This window comes from Podarcis cretensis (assembly GCF_951804945.1).
Source record: "Podarcis cretensis genome assembly, chromosome: 11".
Taxonomy (NCBI): Eukaryota; Metazoa; Chordata; class Lepidosauria; order Squamata; family Lacertidae; genus Podarcis; species Podarcis cretensis.
In genome coordinates this window covers 17,746,221-17,760,132 of record NC_137180.1, presented here as the reverse complement: position 1 = coordinate 17,760,132, position 13,912 = coordinate 17,746,221, and the positions used below count along the sequence as shown (strand labels likewise).

Here is a 13,912-nt window from a genome sequence, read left to right as displayed (position 1 = left end):
CTGACCATACCCACCTCCACACAATATATTTAAAGAACATTGCTTTCCCCCAAAGAATCCTGGAAAGAGTAGTTTATACCTCAAAAAACTACAATTTCCAGAAACCTCAATATACAATGGTACCTTGGTTTACGAACTTAATCCGTTCCGGAAGTCCGTTCTTAAACCGAGCCGTGCTTTCCCTAATGAGGCCTCCCACCGCCAGTGCCCTTCCACCGTTCAGATTCCGCTCTTAGACTGAGGGAAAGTTCTCAAACAAAGACACTATTTCCGGTTTTGCAGAGTTTGTAAACCAAATCGTTCTTAAACCGGACTGTTCTTAAACCGAGGTACCACTGTACTAGAGTTATCAAGATTCTGTGGGGGGAGCTGTGTGCTTTAAATGAGTTAAATGTGCTTTATATGTATGTTGTGGATGTGACTTATATGTGTTTAATGTCCGTGACAAACATTACCTAGTATGAGTGGTGAAGGTTTTTATGACCACTAGTCCACTACAGGTATTGTATATCATCTCCAGGTGATCAACTATCAGACTATACACAATTTGCCAGCACAAGCCTCAGAGGCCACCACCACCACCTTTTGCCTTGTAAGCACTGAAGCTAGACTTCATTATAGGGTATGGTTGTCTTGATGAATATTTGGATTTTTTTCAAAAAGCTTAGTGTATCCCCCAAAGTTAAATGGTTCCCCACTAATCACAAGGAGAAGCATTTTGAAGTGAATGTAAATAAGCACATTACTACAAAGCAGGAACAACAACAACATTTAGCAAGAGGCATTAATAACAGAAGTGCTAGTGTAAACAGACCCTATGTTTTTCTGTTGCTGCTACAATGGACGGTGTCTCTTCAAGTAGTTAAATATATCGGAAATACTCTTCAGGAACGGGAAAAGTAGTTTCACATTTGAGAGAAAAATTTCAATCAACACCAGATTTTGATCTTCAAAGTTCACTTCCACTTGTTTTTGGTGCTTTAAAGGCACGGGGAGCAATTATTTTTCAAGTACCATTCCCCCCCCCCTTTATGATTGATTAAAAAAACCCTATCCAGGTTTTATTTCAGGAAAATTGCATCTGTAAGAGACACATTCGTTCTTTCATTACATAAAAAAAGGAACTAAAATCACAGAAGTACTCGATAGGGGGAACAAAGACAAAGATGATGCTATTTTCCTTCTGCTTTAGAAGAAAACTGGAGGAGGATTGATTCATTGCCTGATCCACATCTGCTTTCCCCTCTTCAGTCATAGGAATGTTTTCTGAGAGCAAGCAATGAAGTCAGAGTGTTTAATTCAGCAAACCCACCACAGAAATGGGTCAAGCGAATAAACGGCTTCACCAGGAAGCATGCAACTGGAAAGACAACAGCGGTAGATGGAAATGGATATAATGAAAACACAGTCTTGGTTCCCTTCTGCCTTATACGCTCTATGGCTTAAGAAATACTGTGGTCTTGTTTACTGATAGCTTAACATGGGAGTAAAGAACTTCCCTGCCACCGTTATCAAAATCAGACCCTGGAAACAGAAGATGACTGATCAAGTGTGGTGATCGATGAAAAGATGGAACCCCCACGGCTTCACGGTCCAAGTTTCTGGCCCCATATTTATCGAGAATAGCTGACAGACCTCAGGAAGCCCAAATAATATACTTATTAAACGACGAAGACTCAAGTAGATCCCTTGCAGTCGCTAGATACCTGATTAATGTCTTATTTCATAAGAGGAGAAATGGATCACTGTATGACTCTGACAGCTTAGCCAAACTTAAGAACCATCAATAAGTGCCAGAACTAAGACGCATATCCCCCAAAATCTGAGGGATTTGAATTGCGGTTGACATAGAGGGAGCTTATTGTGTATAGTTTACTTAATTGAAGTAAAATTGGTTTTATAGGGGTGTTTTAACTTGGAACTGTTTAAATTGTATTGTTTATGGATAAATTTTGATGTATTGTTTTTAGATATGGGCCAATGGCCGTAATAAACCAATCAATCAATCAAAAAACCCCTTTATAATAAAACAAACACAAGAGATGGGTGCTGTAGTTCTTGAGAAAGGAAGCCGTTGTCCCTCAAAGCAAAAGCCCTCAAATACTGGTGGCGTTGACATTTCCTTCCTCATTTTAAGGAGTTGCAAGAGTTTATGAGGCTCAGAGGATAGATGCTTGTCCTTGACATCAATCTCTTTCTCGCAGCTGGTTTTCAGCCCTGTGCCATGATTGAAAAGCCCTCAAATTCCGCCAAAAATTGGGAGGTGGCAACATGCATGTGAACTCTGCTCTCAATGACTCCCAATGAACTCTACGGGACAAAGTAAATGGATTAAAATCTGGGGGCACAGTCTCTTAGCCCAGATATTGGGTTGTTGAGCTCCTACACCCCAGTCTCCCAAAGGGCACCCACTTGCTTTCTCTCGCATAATGTGAATAACTAGTCCTAAGTGGGATATAAAGCAAAGCACTTGGGAGACAATTCTCCAGTGGGAGCCTTACTATCATACCTCCTGACACCGGGCAGCCCAAGAACCTACAGATCAGTGTTAGAAAGTCAGATATATAGGTAAAGGTAAAGGGACTCTGGGGTTGCGGCACTCATCTCGCGTTATTGGCCGAGGGAGCCGGCGTACAGCTTCCGGGTCATGTGGCCAGCATGACTAAGACGCTTCTGGCAAACCAGAGCAGCGCATGGAAACACCTTTTACCTTCCCGCCGGAGCGGTGCCTATTTATCTACTTGCACTTTGACGTGCTTTCGAACTGCTACGTGGACAGGAGCAGGGAGCGAGCAACGGGGGCTCATCCTGTCATGGGGATTCGAACTGCCAACCTTCTGATCAGCAAGTCCTAGGCTCTGTGGTTTAATCCACAGCGCCACCAGCGTCCCCCACAGATATATAAGCCAGGTGCTAAATGGCACTTTAAACCTGGGTTGCAGTTGCCACAACAGAATGCCTATTTGCCAGGGAGTTGGAATAGACCAGGCATGTCCAGTTCCCAAGAGACTGCAATCTGCTCCCACATTTAAAAAGCTGACAGTGATCTACCCAATGGATTGACCAGAGTTGTTGAGCTTTTTTTTTTTTTTTTAGGGGGGGGGACCTTCACCAAAGCTGTTGAGCTGGGGGGGGGGGCGGTCGACCACGGACGCCCAACGATTGACCAGTAGACGTGTTGGACATGCCTGGAATAGACAATCTTCGGGGTTCCTTCCAATGCTACAATTCCATGATCTTAACTACATTGCTTGATTGTAGCTTCTTCTGTGGGCATCTTTTTTTATACATGTCAAAACCTTTTCATAACATATAAAAAACTGCATGGGCATGAGTTGGCTACCAAGCAGCTGTGATGATGTCACTGGCACTACTAAATAGGTGATCATGACAGCCGGATAGCAAGGAAACCCAGCCAGATGGGAGGGGTATAAATAATAATAATAAATAATAAATTACTACTACTACTACTACTACTACTACTACTATTACTATTACACAAGAGCATTGATAATGCTAGCAGAGGGGGAGGTGGTTTAAGATCTGAACTCAATGTATATCCCAGATGCTCCTAATTGTTGTTGTTGTTTAGTCGTTTAGTCGTGTCCGACTCTTCGTGACCCCATGGACCAGAGAACGCCAGGCACTCCTGTCCTCCACTGCCCCCCGCAGCTTGGTCAGACTCATGCTGGTAACCTCGAAAACACTATCCAACCATCTCGTCCTCTGTCGCCCCCTTCTCCTTGTGCCCTCCATCTTTCCCAACATCAGGGTCTTCTCCAGGGAGTCTTCTCTTCTCATGAGGTAGCCAAAGTACTGGAGCCTCAGCTTCACAATCTGTCCTTCCAGTGAGCACTCAGGGCTGATTTCCTTCAGAATGGAGAGGTTTGATCTTCTTGCAGTCCATGGGACTCTCAAGAGTCTCCTCCAGCACCATAATTCAAAAGCATCAATTCTTCGGCGATCAGCCTTCTTTATGGTCCAGCTCTCACTTCCATACATCACTCCTGGGAAAACCATAGCTTTAACTATACGGACCTTTGTTGGCAAGGTGATGTCTCTACTTCTCAAGATGCTGTCTAGGCCTGTCATTGCCCTTCTCCCAAGAAGAAGGCGTCTTTTAATTTCGTGGCTGCTGTCACCATCTGCAGTGATCATGGAGCCCAAGAAAGTAAAATCTCTCACTGCCTCCATTTCTTCCCCTTCTATTTGCCAGGAGGTGATGGGACCAGTAGCCATGATCTTCGTTTTTTTGATGTTGAGCTTCAGACCATATTTTGCATTATTCTCTTTCACCCTCAATAAAAGGTTCTTTAATTCCTCCTCACTTTCTGCCATCAAGGTTGTGTCATCTGCATATCTGAGGTCATCTGCATGATTATTACTACTACTACTACTATTACTATTACACAAGAGCATTGATAATGCTAGCAGAGGGGGAGGTGGTTTAAGATCTGAACTCAATGTATATCCCAGATGCTCCTAATTACACAAGCACATTTGTAAAATAAAAAATAAGTTCAACACAGCATATGGATAACCTATTGCCACGGGCTCATTCCCTATAGTATATAAAGGGATTAGCTGTACTTGTGAAAAGCTTCACACCCAATCACCCATGGCAGAAATATGATGGTGATGTGAAGTATAACCCCATTATCATGAGAGCATGACTCCACTTGGGAAAAACTGCTTCACTTATCTGAGACAAAGCCTTTACATTTTAATTATTATTCTCCATTTATCACATGTATAAAGGTAAAGAGTAAAGGGGACCCCTGACCATTAGGTCCAGTCGTGACCGACTCTGGGGTTGCGGCGCTCATCTCGCTTTATGTGGCCAGCATGACGAAGCCGCTTCTGCCGAACCAGAGCAGCGCACGGAAACGCCATTTACCTTCCCACCGGAGCAGTACCTATTTATCTCCTTGCACTTTGACGTGCTTTTGAACTGCTAGGTTGGCAGGAGCAGGAACCGAGCAACAGGAGCTCACCCCGTTGCAGGGATTCGAACCGCCAACCTTCTGATTGGAAAGTCCTAGGCTCTGTGGTTTAACCCACAGAGCCACCCGTGTCCCATCACATGTATATTCTACCTTAATTCCCGGGGTCTCATATATGATCCTTTCCCTGCATTTTATCATCACAACAACCCTTCCAGGGAGAGTTACTGACCCAAGATCACCCAGTAAACTTCATGTCTGAGTACGAATGTGAGCCATGATCTGCCCATCCTAATGACCACACTTCACTGTAGTATAAAACATGCATATTTGATGTTAGTATTCACACAGAAATTTGACTTAAAATTACAGTGGGTCTTCTCATAGGAATTAGCTCTCACAATTTTTGCATGCCATTCTCACTGTTTTGTGGTATTTCAAAGTAACTGTTTATTAGTTGTAACATTTTATTCCCTTACGATCCATGGGAGAAGACTCCAATACAACGTCAGAAGCCCTATTTTCCAAGGCCATTGCACTGCGGTTGATTTTAGGTAACTAGAATCTTGATGGTAAAAAAAGAAGAGAAAGAGGGCAGTCGGAGGAGAGGAGAGAAGAAAATGCCCCAGAGGTGCACTTAGAATGCACTAGGAACTGGGATTTTAGGGTTGCAGATACAGCCTGATAGAATAAGTTACCAGCTGAAATCAGACAAGCGCCTAGCATTTTGATATTTAGGCGGCTCTTGAATACATTTTTGATTAAGAAGGCTTTACCTTTAGCGTGACCCAGCCATTTCATACAATTAAAAAAATGTAATTGTAGAACTGTTTTTATTCCTTTTAGTTTACTCAGCTTCCAACCTTTCACACTTGGTAACTTTATAAATATGAAAAGAAGACTTAAAATCTTCCCCCACCTCCTGCCTTGAGGCAGCAGTGCTCAGGAAATGGTGTTGGTAGCTGCACTATGTAATCTCTATTTTCCCCACCCCAAACAATACAATCATTCTGTAAATTAATGTAAACTGAATTACTGTACTCTATATCATCACTCATTTAAGGACTGGACCGTCAGCCTAACAGATGTGTATTTAGCAAATGCTAGTAATGGAAATATCTGAAAATACCATATGCTATATGTAAGAGAGGAGGAGGGGTGTACAGTATATTTATTATTATTTTAAAGAGATCTACTGCTATGCTATACGTTTGAAAGAATCTCCCTTTAAGCACATCCTGTAATCAAACCATCTGGAACAGAACTGTGATTAGTCACCCTGAATTTTATCTTCAGCGAATAATGTATGGCAGGGGAGCCAAAGAGATAGGGCTGCATTAGTGACAAGCAGTGTAATGGCACACTTTATGCCCTGGTGCACTCTTGCTACAACCGTAAACCTCTGAGATGTGCCGCTGTGGTGTTAATCCTGAAAAACACAGTGAGTTTAAAGATTAAAAGGGCTGAAGGACAAAAATAGCTGGTAGGTAGCGGTTCGGCGTTGCTGACCGTTTCAGCAAAGTTGGCGGGGGTTTGTTTTTGCTAATTGCTCATTCTAAGACTCCTGATCCTATTTCCACACAATTTATACACCGAGGCTTTAAAAATTACGTTTATCTCTTGACAGATGTCCTAGACAAACTGCTTGCCTCGTGCAAAATAATAAGCCCTATAACCTGCGTGATTTGGTACAGATTAATCATAATAGAAAAACGCTTTCCGAGCCAAGTATAATATGGAGCAAACCCACGCACAAGGAGAATCTGTAGGACATGATGCAGTTACTAATCCGCTGATAGAAAAAAGTAGCATTTGCAGACACACAAAGATTTATTTCCTGAACCTATTGTGTCTAGCCATCAAGGAGACAGTCTTTTTATCCTTTCTTTTCTTTTCTTTTTTTAGGTTTGTGAAGAAGTATTTAATATATACGTTAAAAAATCTGAAGATTTCTTCCAAAGAAAACTGAAGGAGGAATGAACACCATAACTGAAAAGGGTCTCTTTCCCCATGGGCTGTTGTGCTTTAATACTCAAAAGAACACATGGCCACTTCCATCACTGTCACATCCCTTGCAGCCTTTGTTCTGAAGCCTGATGAGTTGTATTGATTTGGGAAAATCATTGAGCTTCTTGGAAAACTAGACTCTAGCTTATTCACCACCATTTATTTCTCTCTCAGGAAGACAGCTGGTCAATATTCAGCTGGCTGGGCTACTAAAATAAGCTCTCGCCTCCCCCACCCCCAATCTTTTCTATTTGCATCTCTAGCAGCCCTTTGCTTTCTAAGCTGTGTTACATCGCGCTAAGAAACTTGGATACAAAGGGTGGCATAAATCAGAAATGTCTGGGGGAAATCCCCCATCTAATGCTGGAATTGGGATATTGTTTAAGAAAAAGGACAAGAACAAAGCACCAGGGAAATGCATCAACTGTTTATTAAAAGGCTATTTTATTTTTGGTTTGAATTCAGTTTCAAAAATTCTCAAGATGCAGTCTGTAAGGTCCAAATGGATATAAATAACAGAAGGTTGGCTCCAAAATTATAGAACAGACCCATTCAAATCAAATTAAGCAAGTTATGACTAATATGTCCCATTGATTTCAATGAGTCTATTCTATGTATTTCTAAGTCTGGATCCAAACCATTGTTTGCAAGAGGAACCAGATTTTGTAGACTGTACCCAATAAACCGATCAACAGGCTTAATAATCCTGAACAAAATGCATCAACAAAGTTATTTGACTTCATTGGTGCCACAGGAAAGTAGACATTTGAGCCAATTCAGGGATCAGTACTGAGGCTCTACTTGTCAACAGAAATGTGTGCTTGCATTGTCACTCAAACACATCTTGACTAAATTACAAAGTATGACATGATCTTGCGAAACTCAAGCACTTTAAAGTAAAGTCCCATTGGTGACAGCAGAAAGGTTTCGTTTTCTTGTGCAGTAGGAAAGCTTGCTTAACTTTCCTCCTGCAAACAATAAGTCCGGTCGCTTACCAGAATACGTATTCTCCAAGTGGCCATTTCCAGAGTTTTACCAGAAAGATTTGCCCTTTCTGAGCTTGCTCATACGAGTGCTAAGCCCCTTTCCAGTCAGTTACTTTTGTGCAGCTGGCAGTGTGTCAAAGACACTGTTCCACAAGTGAGTCACTAAACAGCGGAAAAACTTGGGAGGTTGGTGCCAAAGAACAACTCTTCCTAACACGGCTTTCAAAGGAGCTTCAATATTTACAGCAGGGATGGGGAAACTTCAGCCCTCCAGACATTGCTACAACTCCCATCATCCCCAGCAAGCAACATCTGGAAAGCCAAAGATTTCTCACCTCTGGTTTAGAGCACAGTAACGGAAAAACGTAGAAGGTTTGGGACCAAGTCAACCTTCTCTGCAGAGCTTAGCAAAGGGTAGAGTAAATAATCAATTTCCCCTTCAAACAATGATATCAATATCCAATGAGGTGATACATGATAACACTGCGTATGAATTTTGCAAGGTTGCGAAGTATAGACTCAGAACTACCTATTCTGAACACAGTAAATTGACCCTGGGGCCCTTAGTAGTGCTAAGTTCAATCTGGGACTGAAAGTACTTAATTCGTTCCGGAGGTCCATTCTTAACCTGAAACTGTTCTTAACCTGAAGCACCACTTTAGCTAATGGGGTCTCCTGCTGCCACCGCACAATTTCTGTACTCATCCTGAAGCAAAGTTCTTAACCTGAGGTACTATTTCTGGGTTAGCGGAGTCTGTAACCTGAAGCGTACGTAACCTGAGGTACCACTGTACATTATTAGAAATTGAGGCTAGAGATTGAGACAGGCAGCCCAACACTAGTGAACTTTTCTTTTTTCTCTTTTGGTTCATCGGAGCCTGTGGAATCAGAAGGTTAGGAAAGCTGTCCGTCTTGTCACAAAATTTTGATTAGCCAATAGAAAATGTTAGCTGCCTGCTTAAGGAAGCATGCTTAAGTCCAACACTGAATTTTAGTGAAATGAAGACGTACCAGAGTCAGAAGCTATGGGATGTGTGAAGACTGGTAGAAGATCGTGAAACCTTAGAAGACTTAGCCAATCCACACACAGAAGTCACGGTGGATAAAGCGAATGTTTCCAGAGGGTGGCAAAAACTCAAGATGAACAATATAGCCAAGCCTGCCTAGTACATTTTTCACTATGAACACAACACTGTATGTTGTTCTCTGACTGTCAATGCCAGATCCACTGTACTTTTTGAGAGTTGCCTGGTGTGCCAGAAGCACACCAGCAGGAAAGAGAGGGGGAACTATTTTGTAGCAGCAAAATACAACGGCATCGCCACAGAAAGAAAAAGAAAAATGGAAGAAAACTCCTTAGCTAACCCAGAACTGGGGGAGGGGGGAACTAGCAGGAGGAAAACTCTTGGGGAAGGTCCTGGGAAATAACAAACAGCTTTTTTCTACCTGAAAAGACTAACAAATTTATGACAGGGTTCTTCTACGTTCTGCTGCAACAGCCTAACATGGCTTCTGGTGAGAAAATTGTCACCAGGGAGGCTGATTTTGCAGAGGTCAGAAGAGAGCTCAGAGCTAAGTCAATACCCTTGTCCTTGGAGGAGGAGACAGGAATGTCAACCTGCTCACTGGTGCCACTCTGGGAGCTGCACAGCAAACCAGAAGAAAGAAGTGATCAAACTTTGCCTGGATTTTGTGCCATGTTTTAAGCCCAGGGGAGTTGATTTTAATTATTTCTCTATTTACGGATCAAAACTTTCCCGTGCTGCCCTTCATGCCTTTTGGATTTCAGAGTGGTGCAAACAACAACATATTATAAAATAGATATTCACAATAAAAACAACCACCACCAAGAACATTAAAGCCCTTAAAGGCAGTTTAGGATTGCAGCAGGTTAAAATGTCAGTGCTTATTTATTTACTGTTACATTTGTATCCTGCCTTTCTTCCCAAAGGCGCCCAGGGCAGCAAACATCAAAATGTTAATATGATACAATTTAGAGCAAAATAAAAACTTACTTAAAATGCTTTTTTTAAACAACAGCAACAACAAAACCAACATGTAGAACATCTAAATACTTTAGAAAGCAATAATGCCTGGGGAAGTAAAAATACTTTTTCCTGGTGCCCAAAAGGTTGCAATGTCTGTCTGAGAAGGGGGTTCGTTATTTGGGGCACCATTCGTGAAAAGTTCTCCTTTCTTGTACAGTTATACCTCGGGTTGCGAATGTAATTCGTGCGGGAGGCACGTTCGCAACCCGCAGTGCTGCTTCTGCGCATGCATGTGACATCATATTGCGCTTCTGCGCATGCGCCGAAACCTGGAAGTAACCTGTTCCGGTACTTCCGGGTTCGGCGTGGTCCATAACCCAAAAACGTGCAACCCTCAGCGTTCGTAACCCGAGGTATGACTGTAGTTGAATAGCACACCATTGATAAACATGGTATGTAGCAAAGAGATTCAGAAGATCTTTTAATTAACCTTTTAAAAATGGATTGCATACAAAGGAGCACCCAGATTAGGCATGTTCAAACTCTAATGCAGAGGCTGCAAACATGGCAGCCTTGGGTTCACATGTGCCTACACAGCCCTTCCTTGGCACCCACGGGGTCCCCCCTCCCTGCTTTAACTGAAAAGAGGCTTAAATTAAGCATTCTAATACAGCCGCCCCCAATAGTGCCACACTAAAGTACGAAGTTGCTTCACTGTGTAGGCTATCCTTTATTGACTGCGTTACGAAAAAATGCTTAACATTTGCATAGCATGTTCCAAGTGCTCAGAAGCACATCACACAATTATTTCAGCAATCCTTTCAACAAGCTGCGCTAAGTTACATCAATATTATTACCCTAGTATTGCATTTGGGGGGCCGAGGCAGAGCGACGGCGTCATGCACAAAGGCCACCAAGCGAATTCTTGACAAAGGTGAGGTGTGAATGAATCGATTTTCCAACTCATGCTCCACACACGAGGTCCCAGGTTAAGCTTTCTGAGGTTTCCCTTCCCAGGGTTTTTCTTCAAGCAAGTGTTCAGGCCTTAATTAAAGAGCACGGGTGGGGGTGGGGAGCACTTATTCAATTACTGCTACTACAGTTTAGTATCCACTTTGTGAGGAGAAAGATGTGCTAGGAGCTCATATTATAAACTGAGATTGCCAGCGTGCAACAACCATGGCTTTTTGTCGTCGTCCCCCACCGCATTTTAATAATTCCTCTTTCTAAAAGGAGAGAAGCAAAAGCGCTTTACTAATCGTTTAGAAAATTACAGATCAAAGCGTTAGTTAAATAACACTGGAAACACCCTAATTAACAGTCTGCTCTTAAGACCAAAGTGGACTATCTTGCCTTTCAACTGAAGCAGAAACCACCCAAATTCAGAAAGGCACTTTTGACACTGGACAAAAAAAACCCTTATACTGATTTTTTTTATTTATTTAAAGTAAGCATGTTTGAGTACTCTGCTTTCATGTCACTTTGTTTGAAGGGTGCTACTTGGTTCACTGGTTTGAATTATAGTCCGTCCGTCCCCTACTTTCCCACAGTAGATTTATTGCCTTCTATACAAGAAAGCAGGGATGAGGGTGGTGCTGTGGTCTAAACCACAGAGCCTAGGGCTTGCCGATCAGAAGGTCGGTGGTCCTGCCCACCTAGCAGTTCAAAAGCACGTCAAAGTGCAAGTAGATAAATAGGTACCGCTCTGGCAGGAACATAAATGGCATTTCTGTGCGCTACTCTGGTTTGCCAGAAGCGGTTTAGTCATGCTGGCCACATGAGCCGGAAGCTGTACGCCAGCTCCCCCGGCCAATAAAGCGAGATGAGCACCGCAACCCCAGGGTCAGCCACGACTGGACCTAATGGTCAGGGGTCCCTTTACCTTTTATACAAGAAAGCAGAGAGATTCCATATTCCCCTTTGGAAAGAAATACATGCATCAGCCCCATGTATCTTCCACGTTATTTGATGCTTAAGCATGCAGTATAACAATGAAAGGAGAAACAATGGGCAATATGAATTTCAGTATTTTAAAACTGCAAATGGTGTAAGATAAAAAGAAACAAAAATGCTGACGCCATTCTTCCCTGTGCTTTCAGGTGCTCAGCTGTTGTACGGGTGCCTTCATGAATTAAAGGAAAAAACTGGCTATGAATTTAACTTTCCAAAGAGGGAAGAACAAGGAGGAAAAGGGATTTATCACGGAAAACACCAAAATTGGGCTTGATTCCAAACGGGAACAAATCAAAAAGCTGCAATCATCAGATAACAGTAAAATTTCAGGCCTACACCAATACTATGTGTGATGAGCAGCAATAGCCTCCCTTCTGGCATTTTGCCAATAGAGGAGAGGCTGATACTGCACATAGCCTTGCAGACTGCATCCCAGGTAGGCAAACTAAGGCCCAGCGGTCGGATCCGGCCCAATCGCCTTCTAAATCCGGCCTGCAGATGGTCTGGGAATCAGCTTATTTTTACATGTGTAGATTGTGTCCTTTTATTTAAAATGCATCTCTGGATTATTTGGGGGCATAGGAATTCGGGTCTTAGGGACAGTGGACCAGCCCCCTGCTGAAAAAGTTTGCTGACCCCTGTGCTACATAGAACAGCAAAGTTGTTCTCTGCACATTGCTGCAGCTAAAGGGCACTATCCATAGTTCTCTATTCAGCATGAGCCTCACATAGCACTGTGGCTTGCCTTTTTTTACACTGCCAATTGTTGCCAAAACAGAGGTGAACGTTTTCACTCTGTTCATGCATGCCCCAAAGGTTTTCTGAAATGTAGGAGAGGTCTTGTAGCTGGAGCTCAAATGTCTGGCAAAATGAGTCCTTCTGTGTTTAGTGTCCCAATTAATTTCTAAACTTTCAGATGGGATGGTTTTACATCGCCCGGCTGCCCCCAGTGTTCAGCTTCCAATCAAAGCTGTGCATTTGGTTGGATATACCAGCACACTAATTTCAAAGTTTCTGAAAGCAGCACAGGGACATTTTCATTTCCTGCTTTTTTCCATGAGGAAACAGTGAAAATGGCATCAGGTGATATGCTTAAACTCATCAGGTCACACATTCAAACCTATGTTTAAGATAATTAGGGGCCTGAACTAACTTCCTTTAGGGAGGGAGGTAGCTATTAGGACAAGGCTGGCACAACAACACATACCTTTTCGTTTTTAAAAAAAGTTCGTTCCGTATAAACAAGCAACTTAATAAGTGTTTTGTGTAGATCAGGCAAAGGCAAACTCCGGCCCTCCAGATGTTTGGGACTACAATTCCCATCATCCCTAGCTAACAGGACCAGTGGTCAGGGATGATGGGAATTGTAGTCCCAAATATCTGGAGGGCAGGAGTTTGCCTATGCCTGGTGTAGACCAAACCTTCCTCACTGCCTTCTAAAAGGTATTTTAAGCCCGTGCTTCCTCCTGCTCAGTAAAACCAATGGAAGAACTCAGTGGGAAGAGCGTATGTAAACTACAAGTAAATAAACCTCAAAGTGCATTTGGTGATTACTCCCCCACTGCTTTCTATGGTTATAAAAGGCCGAACGATGGCAAATTGTCCAACAACAGATAATGAAGCATTTAAGAGGAAGGAGGGGACAGATGCAGAGGAGCAGGAGAGGGGAGAAAGAAAAAATGCTTTGTGTCAGGCTGAGGATATCAAAATGCAGGGGGATCAGACAGACAGATGAGCACAACCTCCCAAAAGCTATTGCTGATCCATGTATCTCGTCGGGACTGAATAGCAGAGCCTCGTATAAATTATGATGCTTTATTTAAAGTCAAAGCATTTTATTTCCTTTTGCGCCAGCTCTGGGGTCTTTTTCATCTGTAGCTACCAGACCCAAGAGAGAGCACATTCCTGTAGCTCTGTTGGCAGCCAGCTGTGTCCTCTGTAAATCATAAACCCTCTTAACCAGCCGTTCTTTACAAAGGCCAACTGCAGTTACTAGACATGATCACTCCTTTATTATTCCACTCAATGGAATTTA

The 13,912-nt window shown here is 42.7% G+C and overlaps 1 protein-coding gene across 4 annotated transcripts in view; it reads right to left on the bottom strand.

Annotated features, from left to right (window-relative positions):
• The window catches only part of ZNF608 (zinc finger protein 608), a gene marked incomplete at its 3' end in the record, with an annotated part of 135,270 nt that overhangs the window by 17,776 nt on the left and 103,582 nt on the right, over positions 1–13,912 (bottom strand). The window lies entirely within an intron of this gene.